Below are 21749 nucleotides of genomic sequence, written 5' to 3'. Positions count from 1 at the left end.
TACTGGGTAGGCTGAGAGTAGACTTCTGAGAAGCATTTTCTTTGTGAGTCTACTGATCAGTTGGCTTTGTGGTCACATCCAGAGGGACAGCTTTGCTTCATTATCCAGCAGTGTCTGCAGAGCTTTGTCACATGGTAGGCATGAGGCTTCAGTTCCAAGTGGACTGTCAAGAGATCCTTGAACTATAGATCAGTCAGCACTAAGACAATCTCAAATCTTTTTTTATTAACTTAATTATTTTATAAAGTATTAGTATAGCTCCCAAAACTTGTTACATAATAATATATGATAAATACACATTTTTTTTAATTTCGCTTTTTTTTCTAAGGAGGACTGAGGCTTCCACATTTTGTCCTTCCTTAATTTTGAGCTTAATCTGTGAGTTGTTTCTTGGGTGTTCACAGCTTTCTTAAGCTAGTATCCAATTATCAGTAACTACATATCATGTGGGTTCTTTTGTGACTGGGTTATCTCACTCAGGATGATATTCTCTAGTTCCATCCATTTGCCTAGGAATTTCTTAAAGTCCTTGTTTCTAATAGCTGAGTAGTACTTCATTATGTAAATAAACTACAATTTCAGAACCCATTCCTCTATTGAAGGGTATCTGGGTTCTTTCCAGCTACTATGAACATGGTGCCGCATGTATGCTTATCATATGTGGGAACAACTTTGTGTCCAGAAGTGGAATAGCTGGGTCTGCAAGTAGTAAGTACTATGTTCAATTTTCTGAGGAACTGCCAGACTGATTTCCAGAGTGGTTGTACCAGCTTACAATCATACCAACAGTGAAGGAGTGTTCATCTTTCTCCTTATCTTACCAAGTATTGCCTGTCATCTGAATTTTTGATCTTAGCCATTATTATTGGTCTGAGGTAGAATCTCAGGGTACTTTTGATTTGCATTTCCCTGATGAAAATAGAACAGAATAGAAGATTCAGAAATATAACCTCACACATATGGTCACTTGATCTTGGACAAAGGACCTGAAAACATTCAATAGAAACTGGACAATACTGAAAGCCTTGGCCATTCAGTATTCCTTAGTTGAGAATTATTTGTTTAGCTTTGTATCCCATTTTTTAAATAGGATTGTTTGATTCTTTGGAGGCTACCTTCTTAAGTTCTTTGTATATATTGGATATTAGACCTCTATCAGATGTTAGATTGGTAAAGGTCCTTTCCTAGTCTGTTGGCTGGTGTTTTGTTTTCTTGACAGTGTCTTTAGCCTTATAGAAACTTTGCAATCTCATAAGGTTCTGTTTATCTATTTTTGATCTTAAAGCATAGGCCATTGATGTTCTGTTTAGAAAAATTTCTCCTATGCTTAAGTGTTCTAAGTTTTCCCCCAATTTCTGTTCTAATAGTTTCAGTGTACCTGGATTTATGTGGGGATCTTTGATCCACTTGAACTTGAGCTTTGTACAAGGATACAAGAAAGGATTAATTTGCATTCTTCTGCATGTGGACTGCCAGTTGAACCAACACTACTTGTTGAAGATGTTGTCCGTTTTTTTTTCTTTTTTTTTTCTTTTGTGTGTGTTGAAAATTTATTGAGGCTTAGCTTATTGGAGCTTGCATGGAAGGACATACAACATTAAGGCTTTTGTAATAAAAGACAATTCAAAATAAATATGTATTTTAAAAAAACTATGTCAAACACCAATGAATTATCGACATCTACAAATTTTAAGAAAATCATTTAGGTCAATAATTTTCATTTCCCCCACAAAATAAATAGCTCTCTCTAAGCAGGAGGGAGAGAGTGAGACAAAAATAAAGTCCTGCCCACGGCACAATCATGATGTTATCCTTGGTGAGGAACTCTTTACCAAGATCAAGACACAGAAAAGTATCTGCGGAGGTTTATGTCACTGAGTCATCTGGAACAATGGAGAGCATTTAGAGAGAGATAACAAGTGGCAAAGCAGAGAAAAGCCTTGATGGAAAGTCTTATTCCCCTTGAGGAAATTTATGAGCACCCACAAACTTCCATTTTCAGGGTTTCAATATTTTCATATCAGTTTAACCTCTACCCCTAAATCCAACCAAACACCATCAAAACTAAGTTGACGACAGGCTTAGTCAGCTATACTCCCTGCTTAGCCTTTGATGCCTTTACAGTCGATGACAGGAATGTCTGTGGTGTGGATGACCGGGTGGGAAGGACTGTGCCTCTTCTCTCTGTGCAGCACCTTTGCCTCCACTCTGTCCTGTGGACGGGTCTCAGCGCTTGTGTGTGCTCTTCAAGGCCCACACGGTGAAGGCAGCAGCTGTCAGTTTCCCGTACACAAGGAACATGAGTGTAGCTGCGAGCACTGTCTGGAGCAGCTTGGCTGCGAGGCCAATTATTCCAAAGCGCTTGACTCGGTGAAGAAGAGAGAGAACGTTCCGAAGACTCCCCAGTGTCCTGTTTTCTGGGTTTAGTCTATGACGTCCAAACCGCAGAACTGACCGTACGGTCTGCATGGGATAGGTGACTGCGGTGGCAGTCACTTTGGCTATTGCACCAATGATGAACACATGCAGAGAAGAGAGCTGCGTCTGCTTCTTTAAAAGCTGCCGTTTGAAGCCTTCATAGAACATGTATTGGATGGCAGGGTTGAAGACTAACAGCAAGGAGGGAAAGGTGCCATTCCACAGAGCCAAGATCCCTTCATCTCGAATAATCTGGCGGAATGCATCGATAACGCCTTTGTAGTTAGTTGGTATAATGTCTTCATTCCGGAATTTAGCCCCCTGCAGCTTCAGTCTGGTGTTTACCACCCAGAGCGGAGTAGTCAGCAACACATTCACCACTCCTGTTACAAATCCAACCACCAGATCTTTTCCTGTAGAAGAACGTTGACCTTTGACCCACACTGCTTGAGGCTATTAAAAGTGTAAAAATAGACAAAATATTGGAGCAGCAGAGACTGGAAATAACTGAAAACCATCCTCGGTAAGGTGCCAGGAGGCCTTCTTCCTTAATTATCTCCAGGAGCACTGCATGTGTTGTTTTTGACTTTCTTTTCTCGTCTACCTGAAGACGAAGTCTAGCAGTATCCAAAGGGAAGAACACTGACAAGGCAGTCACACTTCCCACGGCTCCGGCCACGGCGTGTATGAGACTTTCGTAGGACAACACAGAAGACAGGGTGCTACACTTTTCACTCAGAGGCCTCAGTGTGTGGGTTCGTGAAAGGATCTTCTCAGGTTGTTCGTTTTCTATTGAATGTTTTCAGGTCCTTTGTCAAAGATCAAGTGACCATATGTGTGAGGGTTTATTTCTGAATCTTCTATTCTGTTCTATTGATCTACCTGCCTATCTTTGTACCAATACCATGCAGTTTTTAACACATTTGCTTTGTAATATAACGAGGTCAGAGATGGTAATTCCTGCAGGAGTTTTCTTGTTGTTGAGAATGGATTTTGCTATCCTAGGTTTATTTTTGTTTGTTTGTTTGTTTTTGTTATTTCAGATGAATTTACAAATTGCTCTTTCCAACTCATAAAGAATTAAGTTGGAATTTTGATGGGGATTGCATTGTATCTGTAGGTATCTTTTGGTAAGATGGTCATTTTCATAATGTTGATGCTGCCAATCTATGAGCTTGGGAGATCTTCTATCTTCTGGGATCTTTTTCAATTTTTTTCTTCAGAGATTTGAAGTTCTTGTCATACAGATCTTTTACTTGCTTAATTAGGGTCACACCAATTATTCTATTTTGTTTAATACTATTGTGAAGGGGATCTTTTCCCTAATTTCTTTCCCAGCATTTATTTCCTTTGAGTAGAGGAAGGCTACTTTTGTTTGAGTTAATTTTATATCCATTATATTTATTATTTTATTATATTATATCCATTGTATTTATTTATCAGATGTAAAATTTATCTGGTGGAATTTTTGGGGTCACTTAAGTATACTATTATGTCACTGGCAAATAGTGACATTTTGAATTTTTCCTTTAAGATTTGTATCTTTTTGACTTCCTTTTGTTGTCTAATTGCTTTGGCCAGGACTTTCAGTACTATATTAAATAGGTAAGTGGCAAGTGAGAAACCTTGTTTCGTCCTTGATTTTAGTGGAATTGCTTCAAATTTTTCATTGTTAATTTGATGTTGGCTACTGGTTTGCTGTATATTGCTTTTACTATGTTTAGGTATGGTCCTTGGATCTAATACTTTTAATATGAAGGGATGTTGAATTTTCTGAAATGCTTTTTCTGCATCTAATGAGATGAACATGTGTTTTTTTTTTTTTTTTTTCTTTGAGCTTGTTTGTATGGTGGATCATGTTGATGGATTTCTGTATATTGAACCACCCCTGCATCCCAGGGATGAAGCTTACTTGATCATATTGAATGCTTGTTCTCATATGTTCTTGGATTCGGTTTGCAAAAATTTTATTGAGTATTTTTGCAGCAATGTTCATGAGTGAGACTAGTCTGAAGTTCTCTTTCCTTGTAGGGTCTTTGTGTGGTTTAGGAATGAGAGTCACTGTAGATTCAAAGAATGAATTGGAATGAATTGTGTAGTGTTCCCTCTGTCTATTTTGTGGAATAGTTTGGAGAGTATTATTAGGTCTTCTTTGAATGTGTGATAGAATTATCCACTAAACTCATCTGGTCCTGGGCTTTTTTTTTTTTTTTTTTTTTTTTGGGAGGCTTTTGATAACTGCTTCTCTGATGACTTCTTTAGCAATTATGGGACTGATTAGATGGTTTATCTGATCCTCATTTAACTTTGGTATCTGGTATCTGTCTAGAAATTTGTCCATTTCCTTCAGATATTTCAGTTTTAGTGAGTATAAGCTTTTGTAGAAGAATCTTGTGATTTCTTCAATTTACTCATTTTTTTATTGTATGTCTCCCCTTTCATTTTTGATTTTGTTAATTTGGATAACTGTGCCTTCTATTTAGTCTGGCTAAGGATTTATGAATCTTGTTAATTTTCTAAAAGAGCCAGCTCTTGGTTTTGTTGATTTTTTGTATGTTTCTTTTTGTTTCTACTTGGTTGGTTTCTCCTCTAAGTTTAAGTATTTTCTGCTGTCTACTCCTCTTGGGTGTATCTGCTTCCTTTTGTTCTAGAACTTTCAGCTGTGCTTTAAAGTTATTAGTGTGTGCTCACTCCAGTTTATTTTTGGAGGCACTCAGTGCTTTGAATTTTCCTTTTAGTACTGCTTTCATTACATCCCATAGGTCTGGGTATGTTATGCTTTCATTTTCATTAAATTCTAAACAATATTTAATTTATTTCTTTATTTCTTCTTTGATCATGCTATTGTTGAGTAGCTCATTGTTCAGCTTCCATGTGTATGTGGGCTTTTTGTGGTCTTTGTTGGTATTAAAGACCAGCCTTAGTCCATGGTGATCTGATAGGATGCATGGGAGTATTTCAATCTTCTTTCATCTGTTGAGGCTTGTTTCGTGATTGACTATATAGTCAATTTTGGAGAAGGTGCCTTGAGGTGATAAGAAAAAGGTATATTCTTCTGTTTGAGGATGAAATGTTCTGTAGATATCTTTTAATTCCAATTGGTTCATAATATCTGCTAGTTTTGCCATGTCTCTGTTCAGTTTCTGCTTCTATGTTCTGTCCATAGATGAGAGTGGGGTATTGAAGTCTCACACTATTATTGTGTGTGGTACAATTTATGCTTTGAGATTTAGTAGGGTTTCTTTTATGAATGTGGTTACCCTTGTATTTAGAGCATAGATGTTCAGGATTGAGAGTTCAACTTACTAGATTTTTCTTGTGATGAGTAAAAATTGTCTTTCCTTAACTTTTTTGATACCTTTTGGTCGAAAATGTGTTTTATTAGATATTAGAATGGCTACTCCATGTTGCTTCTTAGGAACATTTGCCTGAAAGATATTTTTCCCAGCCTTTTACTCTGAGGTAGTATCTGTCTTTGTTTCAGTGATGAGTTTTCTGTAGGCAGCAAAATGCTGGTTCCTGATCGCATATCCATTTTGATAGTATGTCTCTTTATTCGGGAATTGAGTCCATTGATGTTTACAGATATTAAGGAATAGTGATTGTTACCTGTTATGTTTTGTTAGAGGTAGAATTATGCTTTTTGTGCCTTTCTTCTTTTGGTTTTCTTGTTTAGTTATTTTCTTGCTTTTCCTAGAATCCAGTTTCTCTCCTTGTATTGGATTTTCTATTATTTTTTGTAGGGCTGGATTTGTGGTCTGATATTGTGTAAATTAGGTTTTTTTCTTGGAATATCTTGGTCTCTCTATCTATGGTAACTGAGAGTATTGCTGCATATAGTAACCTGGGCTGGGATTTGTGTTCTCTTAGAGTCTATATGAGATCTGTCATGGATCTTCTCGCTTTCAAAGTCTCTGTTGAGAAGTCTGGTGTAATTCTGATTTGTCTGCCTTTTTATGTTACATGTCCTTTTTTCTCTTAAATTTTTTAGGATTCTTTCTTTGTTTTGAGCATTTGGTGTTTTGACTATCATGTGTCATGAAGAATTACTTTTCTGGTCTAGTCTGTAGGCTTCTTGTATTTTGGAGTTCTGTAGGTTTCTTGTATGTTCATGGTCATCTCATTTTTAAGGGCAGGGAAGTTTACTTCTATGATTTTGTTGAAGATATTTACTGTGCCTTTTAGTTGATATTCTTTGCCTTCTTCTACACCTGTTATTCTTAGGTTTGGTCTTCTCATTGTGTCCTTGATCTCCTGGACATTCTGGGTTAGGAGTTTTTGGTTTTTGCATCTTCTCTGATTGCTTTGTCTATGTTTTCTATGTTGTTTTGGTCCCTGAGATCCTCTTTTCCATCTCTTGTAGTGTTGGTGACGCTTGTAATCATGACTTCTTATTTCTTTCTTAGGTTTTATTTCTCCAGGGTTATGTCTTTTTGTGATTTCTTTATTGTATCTATTTTCATTTCTTATTCCTTCCCCTGTTTGTTTGTGTTTTCCTGTATTCTTTGAATGATTTCTCCTGGTTCTCTTGTAATTGTTTAAGGAAGTTATTTATGTGCTTCTGGAAGATCTCCATCACATCAATATGAAGTATGATTTTAAGTCTAAATCTTGTTTTTCTGGAGTGTTGGGAAATTTACTACTTGGTGTGGTGGGAGAACTGGGTTCTGAGGTTCCAGGCTTTCTTGTTTTCCTTTGCTTGGGTTCTTGTGCTTTCCTCTTTCCATAGGTGATCTCTCTCTCTCTCTCTCTCTCTCTCTCTCTCTCTCTCTCTCTCTCTTGTCTTTCCTGTGGGTCCAAAGGCCCATTGTCTCAGCAGGGAAATTGCTCCTGGGTGTTTGTCTTTTTGTGTGCAAGCAGTGAGTTCTGAAGGCAGTGACTCAGATTTGTTTTGTGGGCTCAGGTGTAAGAGTTCTTGTTGGGCTGTTCTGGAAGCCCAGCCCTCTGCCCACAGGTTCTGAGTCCTAATGGCAAAGACCTGGCTCTTTCTCCTGGCCCAAAAGAAATCTGTTTTAGAGAGCACCACACTTTCTGTGCCCCAAGAACTCCCTGTGTTTCCTTGCTGAACAGGTAGCAGGCCTATGCGTCATGCTCAATCTTTGTGGAGGTGGAAAAGCTCCTGTGTAGCTGATCTCAGAGCTCAGTCTCCTGCTGGAGGTCCTGAGTCCTGATGTCAGAGATCCGGCCCTATCTGTGGGCTGGAAAGGACCGTTTTCCAGAGTGCACCACACTCCCTGTGCTCTGAGAACTCCTGGTGTGACCTCCCTGGGTCTGTATCCCAGGCTCTCCCCTAGTCCAGGTGGAAAAGTGCCTGTGCAGATGCCCTGGGAGCTCAGCCTCCAGAGACCTGAGCACAGAGCGCCTCTCTCATATCCTTCTGCACAAATCTAAATACAGAAGTCTAGCTTTAAAAAATGGAAACATACATTTCCCATTTGCTGAGAGGAGCTTTGACACCATATAACAATGGAAATGTCAATACTAGAAAGTGGGAAAGCAACCTCCACAACTATATACGAGGAGAACATTGAGTTCCAGGGGCTTCACCAATGCTGTGCTTGTCACAAACTATAAACAGGGCCAGAGAGAAGGGTCAGAATGTAAACGCTCTGGCTGCTAAGCCTGATGTACTGAATTAGATACTTGGACCTACATAGAGAGAACGAATGATAGTGTCCCCAATACTTTCACCCCACCATCATGAAAATTACTTAATACTGCCATATCACCTTCAAAATATTATTTTTTTCTCACCAGAAGCCCTTATCAAAAACTATTTAGTGTCTTCTAAGAATCATGTCATTAGAACAAAATATACCCCTGTCACTCAAGATATGCCAAGAAGTTAGTGACTCTGGGGCAAGAACAAAGCACAGCAATTAAGTTACTTATTTTTAATGTACCATAGTAATTTTTTTCTTTTTAGAAAATCTTTATGTGATATAAAGTTGATTTTTAATTTTTTATTTGTTAGTTTCTTATTTAACAATTTAAAAAGTTGCACTCATAGGAAGTATTTTCCTTTATTTATTTATAAATTAACAAAAAATCAATTTTATTTCATATTTGAAGTGAATATAATGACTATACAAAGTACAGCACCAGAACTGCTCTTAATTTAAGTGTCACCAAAACTCCCAAAACTGATCAGTATAATCTAAGAGAGCTCCCAACAGGTCCTCGGAAAGATGTTTCAACTTTGTCAGACAACAGAAACTCACAATAAAATATTCTCAGAAGGACAGTTTCCAATATTAGAAATTAACTTCAAACTGCACAACAAAGAAACATTCTTCCAAGAAAATTAGAATCTGATGTGGTAAAGGCCACAGATTGAAGGATGACTGCTTTCCAAGGGACATTTGCATTATTTGAAGGGTCTTTTAAAGTAGAGATTTATTATCTCAGCAGTCACCAGAAATATGCAGAACTTCTAGTCCCTTTATATCCTTGCATTCTTTTGTACTATCTTTTCCAAAATAAAATTTCCCCTCTTCTAAATACTCTTAGATCTGAACTACCTTCACATTCACTGTATTTCATACTTTCTTTCTTGCTCTTGGAAAAGAAGCAGGTTAACAACAACAACAAACAAACTAAGAAGAAAGAAAAGTACAAAAAGAAATCAGAATAAACATACACACACACACACACACACACACACACACACACACACAAAACTTCATACACATATAAAACCATGATGCCAAGCAGTTGAAAATCATAAAATATAAACAAATGTTCAGTAAGACAAAAAGTGAAAAATGCCCAAACAAAATAATGTGAGACAAAAATTCTACAAAGGTGCCCCTGAGTTTATTTTGTCTTGGCTCTATTATTGGGCATGGGACTTACCAGTTAAGTGTACTACACGTATCAAGTATGGCTCAACATGAGAAAATTAACTTCAATTTTTTTTTCAATTAAATGTCAGTTGGAAGAGAGCTTGTAAGTGAGGAATATACCCTCTCTGGACCAGAACCTTGTCTGTCTTGACTTTGTGCAGATTCTGTTCGTACTGCCATAGTTTCTATGAATTCATATGTTATTGATAAGGGCAGTTGATGTATTTTGTTGGTGTCTTCCATTCACTTTTGCTCCTAGAATCTTTCTGCCTCTTAATCCTCATAACAACCTGATCCATGAAGGAATAGATTATTTTTACTCTTTTATTCTTTTTGTTTTACTTTGTTGCTGTTAAACTTTACTTGTTGGAAAGTTGATTGTTAGTTGAGTCTTGAGGCTTTTTTTTTTTGATTTGCATTTTCTTGTCAGCTAGTTATGTTTAATATCCTTTCATGATTTGTTTTTCTTTTTGTCATTGTTGTTTTTTTGTTTTGTTTTTTACTATTTGTACAATTCTTTTTTTACTTAGCAAATATCCATATCTGCAGATTATTGTAGATCGGGTTACTTTCTTTCAATTATTAAGCTATAAAACTTTATATATTGTAAATGCACGTCCTTTTATCTGAACTGTCGTTTGGAAATGTTTTCTTTGATTCTAAATGTTTTGCCTTTAGTTTCTTGGGAATATGACTTGAAGCAGAGGCATATGAACATGTGTTGAAGTGCAATTTATCTATCTGTTTTGTTTGTTTGTTTGTTTGTTTTTTTGGTTGTTTTGTAAGGTAATGTACCAAGAAACCATTGCCTACCTCAAAGTTACAAACATTTATTGCTGTATTCTCCTGGGTCTTAATAGTTTTTCTTTTATAATTACATCTACAATCCAGTTTTTTGTTGCTAATCTAAGTGCACAGTGTCATTTCTTTTCTGAAATTACCGTTTGTATATACATATATATTATTGCAGCAGTACTGTTTATTATAAATATAAAGCTGTTGGCATTCTTTTAAAGAATCCACTAACCACATTTATAACCATACATATTATTAATTTTAGTGTCTGTCTCACTGACACAGAGACTTCTTCAAACAAGAGGACAACATTTTTCTCAGTTTGCGCTATGTAGTGTAAAATTTTCAAAATAGGAAGTGTGAGACTTCTACCTCGGTCTTTCTATTTGAACATGAGCCTTGATAATGAGGTTCCTTTGAAATGCCACATGAATTTCAGATTCCCTTAAAATTTCTTATTACTTTAGTAAGCACGTTTATTGGTAGGAGGCATATGCAGTCTTAATAAAGTTAGGAATTCTTTTGTGCATAAAAAGAAAATTTCAGATTTTATTATCTGTTTTTACCTGCACTCTTTACATTTTTATACACATTAGTGTACACAAAATTTCCTTGTTAAATATGTTGAAATATCTTAATATTAATATTTTACATTTATTGTAGATAAGTCATTCCCTCAATTTCATGTTAACTTCATTCTCAATGTATAGAACTACTGCTGATATTTGAAGTTTTGCTTTTGAATTATAAATTGACAAATTATAGCTTTATGTATTTATGGAACACAGTTTTAACATTTGTTAAACTAATATGCCTGTACTTCAAACACTTATTACTTTTCTATTGAAATCATTTGGAATCATCTGCACAGTTTTGACATATACATTAATATTTGTTGTATTCCCAGAATATCTTACACTAAAAGCAATCGGCACCAATTTATAAATGTCATGCTTTTACATTCTTGCATTCTGCATATGTTAAATGTTCTTCTATTGTTTTTAGTACAACTAGGTGTACTAGCTAAGGATTTTGGTACAGATATAAATGTTTCTTCTAATGGAGATATTCGAAAGCAATTTTTTTTCTTTTTCCTTTTCTTTTTATTGCTATTGGATAGTGTCTGTACTTACATTTCAAATGTTATCCCCTTCCCGCTTACTCCCCTCCCCCCCCCACCTCTTCTCCTCATTTTCATGAAGGTGCTCTCTTTCCTAACCACCATCTCCACTTCACTGCCTTAGCACTCTCCTATACTGGGGAAACACACCTTCACTGGACCAAAGGGCTTTTCTCCCACTAATGCCAAACAATATTATCCTCTGCTACCTATGCAACTGGAGCCAAGTGTCTCTGCATGTCTGCTCATTGGTTCGTGTTTCAGTCCCTGGAAGCTATGAAGGGTTTCATTGCTTTTTTAAGAGGTTAGCACATAGTTCATTTTAGTGATTCATTAACATGAATTTCTGTATTTACAGTTTATTTCTTTATAGTGATTCCAGGGATTGAATCCATGGCCTCATTAGTGGTAGCTGTTCAGTAGGTAGGTCTTTAGCCTCAACATATGTGTTTTAGTTTTACTTTTACAACAGGTTCCAAAAAGTTACTAAGGTTGGTCTTTTTGCTTTCTTGTTCTCATACTAGACCTTAAAATTGACATTCTCCTGCTTCATGTCTTAAACTGCTAAGATTATAGGACGGCAAGACCAGGATCAGCTGCCTGTTAAATTGAGTGAGAAATTTGCTAGTTTGTTTACAGGATTAATACATGATATTTTCCACCAATTTCTTGGATTGCCTGTATTTCTGCTGATGCTTTTATTTCATTTTAATTGAAATAGAAATTCAAACTTTCTTCCCTTTCTAACTCCTCCCAACTTTCCTCCCTTGGATCTCTTTGACATCTCTTCTCTGACACTCTGTGACCTCTTTTCCTTATTATTGATTGCCATACTTCTTACCCCTTCTGCCCTAACTCTGCTTGAGGATTAAAGGGTATGCTCTTTGTTGGACATTGTCATCTATAAAAAATAAGCACTGCATTTTGAATATCTTATCAAGCATGTCAGCATAAAATCTTTATTTTATGTCTGAGCCATGACTCATCCTCTTGCTGACAAATTCTTGAGGTATATTAGGTTTTATAACAAGAGAAAGGGAATTCGTGAATGTGTGTGTGTGTGTGTGTGTGTGTGTGTGTGTGTGTGTGTGACTGTTTCTCTCTCTCTCTCTCTCTCTCTCTCTCTCTCTCTCTCCACTTTGTTTTATCTGTTCTGTTTCCTCTCCCCATATCTTCTTTTGAATTCTCTCTGATCCTTTATACAAATTACCTATCCTTCTTTTTTTATGTCATACTTATTTTTTTTTCTATTTCTCTTTTGCTTAGGGTCTCTTCTTCCATCTACAATTACTTTCTCCATCCTAATAGTCTTATTCCATTATCAATTTTAAAAGTTTTTATCTTTTAAATTAAGACAAGGAAATGGAATGCAAGTTTATATTCTTCATAGTGACTTTTATACTTTTCATCTATCATCTATCTATCTATCTATCTATCTATCTATCTATCTATCTATCTATCTATCTATCTATCTCTCCATCCTTCCATCCATCCCCCCATCTCCATCTATCTATCTCTCTCTATCTATCCATCCATGCATCTATCCATCCATCCATCCATCTATCTATCTATCTATCTATCTATCTATCTATCTATCTATCTATCTATCATTTATCTATCTTTTTCTCTTTTTCCTTTATTTTTTCTTTCTTTCTCAATACTTTTTTCTTTTCTTTTTTTTCTCACGTTCTTTCCTTGTTTTGTTGTTTGTTTCTTTCTTTCTTTCTTTCTTAATTTTTATCATTTCCTCACTCCAAATTGATTTATTCCTCCATAATTCCATTGAAAGAAATATATTTTTACCTATATGTTATAAGCCCAACATTACACTTACACTTTGTAAGTGATACTAAGTTATAGTTTCTCAATTTCTCGTAGTGACATGTAATATACTTGAATGACTTTTATCATATGCACATCTGAAATTCTGAGCATTCATATTTACCATGAAGACTCATCTTCCATGTTTTTTTCAAGGAGAATGTTATTGTGATGAATTAAATGAATTTACTTCATTTTTTCTTTGAATGTGTTTTTATTTTATCTTTAACTTACACTTATTTTTTATTTCTAAGATTATAAATAATTACATTTCTTTTTTCCTCCCTTCTCTCCAGTACTTGTAATATCTACTTGCCCACTCTTTCAAATTCACATTTGTTATACTGCAGTCAATTGTTGACTGCATATATGTATTCCTTTATATATTTTCTGAATATGTATATATTAATATATTAACATATACATTTCTTAATATAACCTGCTAACTTCAAATAGTGTTACTTATGTGTGTATTTTTAGGGCTATTTGGCTGTGGACAACAATTTAGATGCTCTTACCTAGGAAAGATCTCTCTCATTTTCACTTTCCCTTCGTTAAATATAGGGTTTTCTTTTGGTGGGTTGAGGTTTCATGAACATTTTTCTGTTCTGTTTGGTGTCACCCTTGTTCAACTCATGATTATGTAGTAATGCTGATGAGAATTTATGGAAGTAGCTTCTGATATTATTTGACATCATATCATTATCTTTGGACATTTCTAAATGCAATGGATAGAGGCATCCTTGAACTAAAAGTACTAAAACTATAAAACAAAATGGTCCTTTTTTTTAAATTCTTTTAATTTGATAATTTCAAGTATTTTACTCTGGTGACATAAAGTTTACTAACACTATGTTTATTTCTTCATCTATTCTCTGTTATTAATTGAGCATATGGTACATCATTTAGTCATATTCATATATTTCAAGAACAATCAGGTTAATTCTCTAGTAGTTTATCTCTTTTTATCATTCTCTTCTGGAAATCATCTAAGTATATCCATGAGTTCAATAGCTTCCATCATTTTGTAGTAAATATTTTTCTTTCATTTTAAAATTTGTCAGTTGATTCAGGATGATTATGAATTTATTTATGGATTACAAATTTCCAGAGGACTGCTTGGTATAGACTTGGTTTACCTTTTTCTTCACACATTTCCATTACAGCTACCACACAGAATTATATAATGTCCAAGGGATGCAATATCCTGAGTCAAAGAGAAGCACTCTTCAGAGGGCAGAAAAGGCCTTGTGCACACAGATAAACACCAGAGAAGCCTGGAAAGTTAAACACACAGCTTACCTCTCAAAAAAAAAAAAAAAAAAAAAAAAAAAAAAAAAAAAAACAAGGGTTGTGAAGTTGCTTTTCCTGGAAGGCCTGAGATGATGAAATTTTAGCTACATTATTTGACCTTTTGCTGTCTGGTGAATGAATAAATAAAATAAATAAATAAAAATAAATAAAATTCATTCTTTCTTTATCACTTTTATTGGACAGTCTATGTATTTACATTTCATATGTTATCCCCTTTCTGTCCCTCTCTTATTTCCCCTCACCTCTCCTCTTGCTTCCATGAAGATGCTCCCTCTCCCAATCATCCACTTCCACCTCATCACCTTGTCATTCCCCTACACTGGGGAAATGAGCCTTCTCTGGACCAAAGGCCACTCCTCCCACTAATGCCAGACAATGCTGTCCTGTGCTACATAAGTGCCTGGAGCCATAGGTCTCTCCATGTGTGCTCATTGAGTGGGGTTTTACTCCCTGGGAACTCTGGTGGAGTGGTTATTTGGCCTGCTAGAACCATACTGATACTGAGGAGGATGCTTGCAGCTAACCATCAGACCGAGCACAAAAACCCAAGTGGAGGAGCTAGAGAAAGGACTGATGGAGCCGAAAGGGTTTGCAATCCCATGGATGAAGAACAATATCAACCCGTTTATTTAAAGTTTATTTTATTTTTTTATTATATGGTCTTACAATACATCCCAACCATAGCAGCCTTCCACTCTTCCCCTCCATTTCCCTTCAAAAGAAAAGCAGCCCCTGGTAATATCAGTCAGACTCATCATAACAAGGTTTAATAAACCTCCTATCAAGGATGGATGAGACAACCCAGTATCAGGAACACTGCATGAAGGACAGGCAAAAGAGTGGAAGACAACTGCCCTAGCATTTTTAGGAGTCCACCCAAAACCCTAATACTTATGTGTGATGTCACTTACGCTTTATAACAACCTAAGTGATTAACTTCTATGCCACTTTGTGTCCAGAAAATCCTAATACCCACTAGTGTAATATTTACCTCAGTCAAGCTCCCTAGACCCTACATCATGGGCACTATCTGAAAGCCAACATTACCCACTATGAAAGAAGTCAGATAGACTTTGTAAAGAATCTCAGTGTAAATATGTCTTAAATTGTTTTGCACTTGGGACTGTATTGTTATTAAAATATCCCCCCCCCCCAAATTTACTGTGCTCAAATATGGCTAAAGTAAAATAATCTGGGCCAGACTCTTAGAGAATTTGGTCCAGTGCTGGTTACAATAAAATCAGGCCGGGCTGAGTTTCATTTTTATGTCACCTTGATTGTTGGTATGTGTTTGCTTGCTTGCTTGCATTTTGTTTATTCATTTGTTTGTTTTTGTTCCCCGCTGGGAAGTCTGCAGGTGAATCAATACAACTTCTGAGAAGTCTGAGACAGCAGCTCCTCTGTCTATAAGAAATGTTACCTGAAGAAGTACAGTGAAAGCTGATTGAGCAACCTAGTCATTTTCCACTCTTAGCAACAGGAAGTACTTCAAAGATTCGCTTAGTGAATCACAGGGTTTTTGAGTTAATATACCTCAATTACCTGTCAAGCTTTTCAGCATTCATGCTAGTTGGCCATGGACAGTCAAGACTCCATCTACTCTGGCAAGTGTTCTTGAGCCTTAGACTAAAATTTGTATAGACATTTAATGTTTGTTCCCATTGCTGCCTGACTCTAGGGAATTTACTATAACTGCTTGTGACTGTGTTTAGTCTCACTGGACTGAAATAAGTGGATAGCCAACCTACAGAAATCTTGATTCCCAAGATTCTTTGTTATTTTTGTTCACAAAAGAATAGGCTTAATCAAATCTTTATTTAAATCACTATATTCTTCAATTCCAGATTTTTCACTCTTTTCCTTAACTGCTGAGCCATCTCTCCAGCCCATTCCACTCTTTTCCTTGTCATAATTATTTTTTGGAAGAGAAATAATAATTTTAATACTTAGCATGGTATTTATAAATTGATAATGTAAATAAGATATATGTGTGATTTTTAAGTCATTATCAAGTAAATAGCATTTTAAGCTCTTTTGTTCTTCAGCATAGATGCAGTTTACAGAATCTTTTCATTATTTTTAAGTTAATTTTCGTTTATACATTATGTCAAAACTACATGCTCCCCTCCCTCCATTTCTTCTAGCAACCCCTCATTCCCATAGTGTCTCAGCCAGGTCTGCTCCTTCTCACTTCCTTTTCAAAAAAGAACAAGCCTATCAGATACATCAGTCAAACACTGTATAACAAGTTACAATACAACTAGGAACAAATCCTCATGTTAAGGTTGAACAAAGAAATCCAGTAGGAGGATAAGGGTCTCAAGAGTAGGTGAAAAGATCAGCAACACTCCTCACTCCCTTTGCTAGGAGTCTCACAAGAACACCAAGCTGTCATACCATATCAATATATGCTGGAGACCTAGTGTAGATCTACACAGATTTGGTGATTCCAAGTTCAGACTCTGTGATCCCGTATGAGACTTGCTTAATTTAATCTGTAAGTCACGTTTTTTTTTTTTTTTTTTTTTTTTGTTTGTTTGTTTTTTTTTTTTTTTTTTTGTTTTGAGTCTCTGCACCAGATTCCATCATTACTGGATGAAGCCACTCCGATGATGATTGGGTAGTCACGGATCTATGAGTGGAGCAGAATATCATTAGACATTGATTCACTGACTTGTTTTTCTGGGGGGGGGGATCAGTGATGTTTAATTTTAATCTTAGATCTGAAGACTTTCCAGTCTCCAGTCTACTCTTATAGAGTTGACCTCAAGTTGGAAGAGATATTGATTGGCCACTCCCACAAGTTGTGCAGCCTTTACTCCAACATATCTTGTAATCAGGACAAACTGAGCCAAAGGCTTTGTGACTGGGTTGATGTTTCAATTTCATCACTGAATGCTTTGCCTGGTTACATGTATTGTTCAATACGAGCTCCATATCACCCCCATTACTTGGAGTCTTATCTAGAGCCATCCTCATAGATTCCAGAATGTTTCCACTATACTAGGTTACCACGTCACTCCAAAGTTCCTTTGACCCCTTCCCCTGTCATCTGATTCCTACTGTCTCCATTCATATCTATTCCCATTCTGGCTGCAAAATCCATTCTATTTCAACCCCCTTTCTTTCAAATTTAAAGCCATTTTTAAATAATCAAATAATAATCCAGTGTGTAAATGTATTACATTTTTGGTATACTGGCTATGGGGAACATTGGTTGTTTCTGGCTATTACAAATAAAACTGCTATGAGTATCGTTGAGCAACTGTCCCTGTGATAGGATGAAGTGGTTTTTTTTTTTTTTTTTTTGACTGTCCTAAATTGTTTATTGGATATGAATTTTACAAATAATACGTGTATTAGCGGTAACGGTGGAACTGGAGGGTACTGCGCTTTCTCCAGGCTGCACGGCGAGATCCACCAATAGTGTGGTGGGACTTGGGACCCTTTCCAGGGACATGGCTCTTGCGGCCAGCAGATGTCAACCCACGCATCTCTCCGTGCTTGTGGACTGATTAGGTGATCCGCTGGGTGTCAGGATTTCTTCTGATAGCTTTATGGAATGGATCAATGAGGATAACCCCCAAAAAATTTTATGTGGAATCTTCACCAACCCAGTAGGAATTCAGGATTCTCAAAACCTCACAATGGCGCCCAGCTCTCTCCTCAGCAATAGACTGAAGGCTTCGGGTAAATTTCAGCTGGTTAACACCATGGTGGACAGGCTTGCCATAAGTTGCACCCTTAGGAACTGGGCGTTTGTGACCATCACGTCGGACACGAATCGTGTAAAGGACATAATCTTGCTTAGCCTTGTAGCCTTGTACCCTAGCCTTCGAGCTTTATCAGGCCGGGTGGGGCCGTGGAGGGGGGGGGGGTTCTGTGCAGCACAGAGAGCTGGTGGTATTGCCAGCAGGGGACCCTCAGGAGAAAGCGCATCACGTCGGACTGCTTCTCCCTCCATAGCTCCTGGATGTAGTTGTATGCACCGATCTTGGCTTGCTTGATGGCTGCCACGCTGGGTTTTTAAGTAGATTGACTTCCAGGTTTATTTATTTATTTATTTATTTATTTATTTATTTATTTATTTATTTATTTAGGAACTGCCACATTGATTTCTATAGTGTCTGTACCAGTTTGCTCTACCACAAGCAATGGAGTTCCCCTTGCTCCACATTCTCATTACCATGAGCTGCCACTTGTGTGTTTGATCTTTGCCATTCTGATAGGTATAACATGTAATATTAAAGCAGTTTTGAGATGCCTTTCCCTGACGGCTAAGGATGGTGAACAGTTTTGAACGTAATTATCAGTGGTGTGAGTTTGCTATGTTGAGAATTCTCTATTTACATCTGTACCCTATAATTTGTTTGATTTATTTATTTAACGTTATTGACGTCTAGATTCTTGCGTTTTTTATATATTTCGGATATGATCCCTCTGTCAGTCGTGGACCTAGTTAAAATCTTTTCCCATTCTGTAGGTCACTGGAGGTCTCCTTTGGCTTACATACGCATTTTAGTCTTATTAGTTCCCATTTATTAACTACCTTAGTGCCTGTTCTAGTGGTATTCTGTTCAGCACATTGCCTCCTGTGTCATTGAGTTCAAGGTTATTTCCTACTTTGTCTTCTACTAGGTTGAATGCATCTAATTTTATGCTGAGGGCTTTCACACACTAGGACTTGAGTGCAGGGTGATTGATACAATGTATTCATAATTTTCTACATCCAGACATCTAGATAGACTAGCACCATTTGTTGAAGATGTCCCTTTTTTCCAGTGTGTATTACTGGTTTATATAACAAAATCTTCAGGTGTCCATATATGTGTGAACTAATGTCCATGTTTTTAAAGATTTCTCATACTCACGGATTAGTAGGATTAAGATAGTATGAGTGATTATCTTACCAAAAGTTATCTAAAGATTCATTACGATCCCCATCAAATTTCCAACAAAAGTTCTATACAGATCTTGAAAGGAAAATACTTAGCTTTATATGGAATGAAGCAAAAACAAAATGTCAGGATAGCTAAACAATTCTGTCTAGTACAAGAATTTCCAGAGGTATCAGCATCCTTGATTTCAAGCTGTACCAAAGAGCTATAGTAATAAGAACTACTAAGCATTGCAGTCTTCTTGTTTTGCATATATTTTGGATTAAAAAATGTAAAATGTTCCATTGCTTTCTTACAACTGTTGATATTAGTCATTATCACCCTGTTGGTCCCATGTGTGTGGTACAAGTGTGTAGTTTTGTTCATGTGCATGCAGAAATGTGTGCATGCACACACACATACATATGTTTTTATTTATATGGGGAAGCTTGTAGTTTCTTTATTGTTCTCCACCTTATATTCTCCGATGGGATCTGTAGCTGAACTTGCTGCTTGGAACTGGATAACTGTGCAGCACTAACTTTCCAGGAGGCTTGGGGGATCTGCTGTCTCCGATCCTCAGCACTGCCATTATACTGGTGTATCACCCAAATGGCTTCTCACACTGGTGCTGGGTATTGAGACTCAGATCATCATGACAGTTGCAGTACTTTTCTTTTTGAGCTATTTCTCCAGCCTCCTATTTGTCCTTTTGTTGTTTATAGAGCATACCCCGAAACAACCCTGTGTAGTTAGTTGAATTTCTCTCTTCAGATTTTGCCGATAGGGCTATTCCTCATACTTCTGCTTGTTTATATCTTCAGAACTTTGTCTATCTTGCTGAGGACTGTGTAGGTGAGGGTAATCTATTCTGCTTTGTTGTACTTCCTCGGAATCTAACTTTCACTATATGAAACAGATAAGGGTATGAGATAGATCCCCATCGGCCATACCTTGAAGGAAATTGAGAATGAAACCTTGTATTTGGTGAAGAAGAGCACTATTTCCTTCACAGCATCTACTCAAAATAGAGTTTCTACCATGCTGTTCTGAACAAGAGGGTTGGAATGGCTATGACTCAAGTGTTGTGGAATCACACTGTTCTTATTGAAATTTAATAGATTTTTTAAATTGATGTTTTTTCCCATTTTCTATATGTCATGAAGAATTTCAATTGCTTTATTTTATTACAACACTCAGCAGTATTTTTTCTTTTAGCTCAGAGTTCCACCTTGCCTTATCACTGAGATTCTGAAAGGACCAATATTTCACTTTGTTCATACAATAGAAAACTAATACAAAATCCGATAATGTCCTTACCAGCATTACAGATGTATTTTGTTTATCATGGCAAGTAAATTTTCTGACTTCTACTTAAACTTCTATTTAAGCAAATGTCTAAATATCATTATTTGCTTTGCTTCTGACTTATTTTACTGTTAGATAACTGTAGGCAAGTTAATAAGCACACAGTGCAAATTGCCCATTGTACTGTTCAATCCACAGTGTTGACTTGTATTTTATAACGATATATTAAATTAAATGGCATTCTAAAAGACTTGTTCTTCTATGGGATAATTTCTTTTTAATTTTATTTTTTTTCCTGTTCAACTTATAAAAACCAGTAGAAAATAAAATAAACATATCATACTTATATAATTTGTTAAATGTTGTTATTCTTCTTTGCAACGTGTCTACTTTATGAATAGCAGAAAACTAAAAGAAAAGTTTATCATGAGAATGCTTATCAACTCTACATAGTTTAATCTTTTCTAGAAAGGACAGATTTGAGAAGAGAAAGCACAATTTGCTACTTTAAAAGTGCACATATTTTAATCCATTTGAAATTAACAGCTAAGCCCCTATAAGGCTACCTTCAGGAATTATTTTAAATCTCTGGATATGAATGACAAATTTGTGGCAAAAAGAAATGAACATTTTTTTCTTAAGGAAACAAATTGTGATAAATTAAAATGAGTAAGTTCTTTGAAAATGTAGAAAGCAATTTCAGTTTACATGACAAATTAACAGCATTTTATCCAACATTAATGTAAAGTCTAGCTAAATTACTGGATTTTAACAATAAGAGTTATTCCTTTGGTAATGTTTTAGTATAGGGTTTTATGTGTAATTAGAGGTAGAATTTAAGAAACCTAAAATGGAAAATATTATCCTTAACAGTCACTTCTAAGTAAAAAGCTCAGAACTATCAGTATCAAATCCAAAGATGTTTACATATTAATCATGGCACAGTCTACAAATTTTCTGATGGTAAAACAATGTCATCATTCTAGAAAAGGGTTTGATAGGAAGACAATATCAGCTATCCTATTCTTGACATGATGTTGATATCCATGCCCAATTTCCCAGAATGTTGTAATGTAAATTCTATTTATATTCCTCAAATAAAGTAAAATAAACTAGACAATAGTTGTTGAGGTTATCATAATCTGCTACCTACTAGCACAGATTTCATAAAAAACAGTACCTGTTATTCACAGTTCAGCATTTGAATTCCATAGGAGATGGAAAAAGAAAAATCATTTGTTTTTTGGTGGC

General features: G+C 36.1%; 2 pseudogenes across 2 annotated transcripts; both read right to left on the bottom strand.

Moving 5' to 3' along the window:
- Positions 1-2226: 2226 nt before the first annotated feature.
- Positions 2227-17286, bottom strand: LOC308420881 (peroxisomal membrane protein PMP34-like; annotated as a pseudogene). Its single transcript has 2 exons — positions 17133-17286; positions 2227-3207 (listed from the first exon to the last, which is right to left on the bottom strand). The product of its transcript is annotated as a peroxisomal membrane protein PMP34-like (transcript).
- A 386-nt stretch (positions 17287-17672) lies between these two features.
- On the bottom strand, positions 17673-19782 carry LOC308420880 (large ribosomal subunit protein eL15-like; annotated as a pseudogene). The gene is made up of 2 exons: positions 19733-19782; positions 17673-18331 (listed from the first exon to the last, which is right to left on the bottom strand). The product of its transcript is annotated as a large ribosomal subunit protein eL15-like (transcript).
- Between the last annotated feature and the right edge of the window lie 1967 nt (positions 19783-21749).

The sequence above is a fragment of the Micromys minutus genome (assembly GCF_963924665.1).
Source record: "Micromys minutus genome assembly, chromosome: 5".
In the NCBI taxonomy this organism is placed as follows: Eukaryota; Metazoa; Chordata; class Mammalia; order Rodentia; family Muridae; genus Micromys; species Micromys minutus.
Note: the sequence above shows the minus strand (reverse complement) of the source record. Positions and strands in the feature narration are given on the sequence as shown.